Source organism: Triticum urartu, chromosome 2A, assembly GCF_056163025.1.
Source record: "Triticum urartu cultivar PI428250 chromosome 2A, HENAU_Tu73, whole genome shotgun sequence".
Taxonomy (NCBI): Eukaryota; Viridiplantae; Streptophyta; class Magnoliopsida; order Poales; family Poaceae; genus Triticum; species Triticum urartu.
In genome coordinates this window covers 375,886,669-375,891,838 of record NC_141874.1, presented here as the reverse complement: position 1 = coordinate 375,891,838, position 5,170 = coordinate 375,886,669, and the positions used below count along the sequence as shown (strand labels likewise).

General features: G+C 40.5%; 1 pseudogene; it reads left to right on the top strand.

Annotated features, from left to right (window-relative positions):
* Positions 1–869: 869 nt before the first annotated feature.
* Positions 870–4,053, top strand: LOC147985161 (uncharacterized; annotated as a pseudogene).
* Positions 4,054–5,170: the final 1,117 nt, after the last annotated feature.

The following is a 5,170-nucleotide window of genomic DNA, read 5'->3' as shown; positions in this document are numbered from 1 at the left end:
AAAGAATAGAGGTAAAAAGGTATCTCTCCAAAATAATGTTGCTCCAATTATTGTTGTTCCTCATGAAAATGAATCAAAAATAATTGTGGAAGATGATGCACTTAATGATGATATTGCTTCTATGTCTTATGGCACAATGTCCGAGCGCACTATTAATGATGATTTTGTTATGCCTATTGCTTGTTGTGATGATTATGATTGGGAAGATAATGATACTTCTTATAATCTTGGAAATATTTTTGGCACCAACTTCGGAAATTATGATGATACCAATTATTATACCGTTGGTGCTATTCATACTATTAATGATGAGAGTGATTATGCTTATGATATGACAAACCGCAAGCTTGGGGATGCTACGTTTGATGAGAATGACATGTTTGAGAATTTATTTGCTGCAATTAATGGTTGTCCCAAGCTTGGGGATGCTATGCTTAATGAAGATGATCTTTTTAGTCCCCTTACTTTGAATGATCAAATTTGCTATGATGATTGCATGCCTCCTACTTATGATGATTATGAGAGAATTCCTTCTATGACACTACTCTTAAATTTGATGCCTTATGTGACACTCCCAACTTTTTGCTTCCTCATGTGACCTCTTGTGTAAAATTTATGCCTCACATGACACTGCCGTCAGTTCTGTTAAATCGTTCCGTCACTTTTTACCCGTCTGGACCAAACTGCCCCTCCGTTTGACTCGATCGAGCACCCCAGCCTTCCTCACGTCATGAGTCGAACAAAAGAATCCCCTCGAAAAAAAGAGTCGAACAAAAGAACAGACCCCGCCCGCACCTCACGCGTCGGGGCGGAACCCTAGCAGCGGCGGCGCGGCTGTGTCACCAGAAGGCGCGGTGGCCGAGGGCGCCATGGAGCGGGCGGTGGCTGAAGGAGAACCAGGCCTCGCGGCGGCCGAGGGCGGGCAAGGCGGGACGGCCGCAGGCGGGCTTGGAGGCGCGGAGGGCGGGCTTGGAGGCGCGGAGGGCGGACCTGGAGGCGCGGAGGGCGGGCAACACGCCGATTTGGGCTGGTCGGCTTGGGCAGATTGGCAAGAAGGGTGAGTGCTTCGAGCTTCTACTCTCCAGATGCAGTTTAGTATGCTGAAATTTAGTAGCAATGTTTATGTATTTCTCTGTGATTTGCAGGATGGATCCAGAAAAGGTAGTGCAAATGTTGATTGCATACTGTGATCCCTCCAAAGAAGCATATGAGCCTATCGCCGAGGATTGGACAAATGTTCAAGCAGACAACAACACAAAAGAGGCCGATGATAGTTATCTTTGCAACCCAATCCCGGAGAATGAGCATGTTGGTATTGATGAGGAGAAAATGTATTTGGAGAAAGAACCTATACCTCTAAAACTGGTTCCTTTTTCTGGTAAAGGGAAAGACAAAACCAATGTTCCTGAGGATGAGAGCGAGGATGAGAGCGAGGATGGGAGCGAGGAGGAGCCTGAAGTAGAGGAGGAGTTGCATGAGCCAGATCATGCCCCAAATACAGAGTATGACCAGCAAGACCCTCCAATGACTGTAGGATCCACATATCCCAATATGGATGTGTTTAAGTTGGCTCTTTATTAGCATGCAGTCAAACGTGACTTTGAGTATAACACAGAGAAGAGCACAAAACATAGGTTAAGGGCCTATTGTAAAAGAAGAGATGAAGATGATTGCCCATGGAGGATACATGCTTCTACAACAGCTGATAGGCGTACTGTAATGGTAATTGTCTAACCGTACTTATTTCTGAATATATCTTGCATAAATGTTGAGGAGATTTTAGCTTACTTGTATTCCTCTTTTGTAGGTGAAAAAAAAACCTTTTGACCACGATTGTTCTAGTACGAAAAGGAAAAAGAAAGTGAAGAACGCAACTAAGTTCTGGATATGTGAGAAGGTGAAAGATTGGCTCATTGAAGATGCAACTCTAGGAGTAATGGAATTGCGAAAAAAGCTGAAAGAACACTACAAGATCAAAATCCACTACAAGAGAGTCTATATGGGTAAGCTGCTAGCCTTGAAGCAACTATACGGTGATTGGGATAGTAGTTTTAACAACTTGTATAGGTTTAAAGCACAAGTTGAAAGTTGCTGCCCTAATAGCATAGTGCAGATCGACCATCATACCATAAATGGTAAAATAAGGTTTAGAAGAATTTTTGTTGCTCTCAAACCTTGCATAGATGGATTTCTTAGTGGCTGCAGGCCATATTTGGCTGTGGACAGCACCTTTATGACAGGCAGATTCAAGGGGCAATTGGCTAGTGCTACTGCAGTGGATGGCCATAATTGGATGTATCCAGTTTGTTTTGGAATTTTTGACTCTGAAATAAATGAAAATTGGATCTGGTTCATGCAATTGCTAAGACAGGCCATAGGATCACCAACAGGTTTAGCCATATGCACTGGTGCTGGCCAAGCAGTGATGACAGGGGTAAAAGAAGTGTTCCCAGAGGCAGAACATAGAGAATGTATGTTCCACTTGGTGAGCAACTTCAAGAATAAGTTTACTGGAGAAGTATTTGATGACCACCTATGGGCAACTGCTTACTCATGGAACCCATATATATTTGACAAGAATTGGGCTGCAATGGAGGCAGTAAAGCCAGCCGCAACAGCATATATTAGGAAGTGGCACAATAGGTTGTGGTCTAGGAGTCAGTTCTCGACCATATGCAAGGTGGACTATGTAACCAACAACTTGGCAGAGTGCTTTAACAATTGGATCAAGCACCACAAGTCATTGAACTTGGACGATTTCTTGGACAAGGCAAGGCAGCTGATTATGATCTTGTGAAATGATAGGAGAAAAGTAGCAAAGAAGTTAGATGGATTGATTATACCCCACATAATGAAGAAGTTAAACGCATTGACTAGAGAATTCAACTTGGAGGTGGTAGAATGCTCAGAAGAAGTGGCTGAAGTGGTTGCATTAGGAGGCAGCGGTTTTAGGTTTGTCGTTAACTTGCAAGATCGAACATGTTCATGTCGACAATGGCAAGTTTGTGGTCTTCCTTGCAAACATGCTCTTGCATTCATCACATCACTTAGAGATGCTCACATAAAGAATTACGTTGATTTGTATTATTCCACTGAAAAATTCAGAGCAGCCTATTCCAACATGATCCCTGCTATGCCTGACAAGAGCCAATGGCCTGAATCTGACCATGGATTTTTCATGCATCCACCACTACTTAAAGCTACAGCTGGCAGGCCTAAAACTGAGAGATATAAAGGTTGTAGTGACAAGAAAATAAAAAAGGGTAAGCACTTATGTCCAATTTGTAAGGAATATGGGCATCATTGGCACAACTGTAAGAAGGGTAACCCTGATGACATTGCTGCAATGTTGGCTATTAGGTAATATAGATTACTCTTTCTTGCTTTTCTTATTATTTTTGTTTGCAACTATATGTGTTAACTAGTTTTTCTATTGCTCATGTAGAGAACCACCAAAGAAGAGGGCAAAGACTAGCAAAACAGCCCAGTCCATTGTGCCTTACGAGGATGGAGCACCAACAAGGATGCTTTTTCCACCACCAAGGTTAGCACTTATACACTTCTGCCAATGAGTATGAAAACTCAGTTTATGTTCTAAGTTGTTTCTTTCTCATCATAGCCAAAGCTTGGAAATTACAACTAAGAAAAAGAGAAAACGTGACAACACTGAATCTGGAGGTTCAAAGAGGTACTTTTCTGTATTACTTGCTGCCATAAACTTGTTGCTGCTGCCATAAACTTGTTGTATTATGCTGCTGCCATAAACTTGCTGCTCTAAACTTACTGCTGCCATAAACTTGATGTTGTCATTACTGCGATAAACTTGCTACTGCGATAAACTTTATGATGTCATTACTGCCCTAAACTTATTGTTGCCATACACGCATGTGCAGATCAAAAACTAGCTCCATTGAGAAGGCCAAGACGAAAAAGAAGGTTGCTAAGAAGATTCTGGTGCCACTTGACAGCCCAGCAATGGGCACAAGGAGCAGAAAGTTTAATCCTCCTAGCCCTGCTATGAGCACAAGAAGCAAAAGAATGCTCATCTTGTAATTTCATATGCTTCTATGCTCTTCCATTGATGTAATGGTTCTTTTGGAGTTCATGTGATATGATGGTTCTTTTGGAAATCCTTTAGCCTGACATATGTGAACTATTGGTGACTTATGTGTGAATCTGGTTGCTTATGGCACTTGTTGAGAATTGTTCAATCGATTTATGTATATGTAAACTGTGTGCAAGGGAAAATGACATCAAAATGCAGGGGAGGTTTTGCCGATTTTTTGAACTTTTTGAATTAGTGTTTCAGTTATTATGAAATTGTTCTTGTATTTTTGTCACACATTGCACCAGGGTCAAAAGTGACTTTGTATGTGAAAACTTGACACCGTTACCTCCAAAAATACACTAGAGTGTCATGTGAGGCATAAATTTTACACAAGTGGCCATAGAAGGAAGCAAAAAGTTGGGAGTGTCACATAAGGCATCATATTTTAGGAGTAGTGTCATAGAAGGAATTCTCTCGATGATTATTGTGATGATACTTATGTTATAAGAAGTAGTGATAATTATTGTCATAATTTTGAATATCCTTTTACTGAGCATTACTCTTTTAATGTGGAAACAATTTATAGTATTAAACTTTCCTATGATACTCCCACTATTATGAATGAGAATAAAATTGCCTATGTGGAGAGTAATAAAAATACTATGCTTATGGATCATGAAAGGAGTGCTTTGTGTGATAGTAATATTGATGAATCCATTCATGATGCTACTGAAAATTATTATGAGAGAGGAACTTGTGATTCATGATGCTCCCGTTATGTTTCATTCTTTACTTTTATGTGAGCACCTTTGAAATCATCATGCCTAGCTAAAAGGCATTAAAGAAAACGCTTGTTGGGAGACATCCCAACACTTTTACCTACTGTTTTTGTGTGTTATCTTGATTAGGCTACTGTATTACTCATGTTTTGTAGCTTTGTTTCAATAAAGTGCCAAGTAAAGCCTTTGGGATAGTGTGGATGATAATTGACTTGATTCTGTGCAAAAATAGAAACTTTTGTGCTTAGTCCAGGAATTTTAAAAATTCATTGAAACGTGCTTTTGATCTGATTTTTTACAGGTGATAGATATGCAAATTCCCTATGTTGTCCTAATTTTTCAG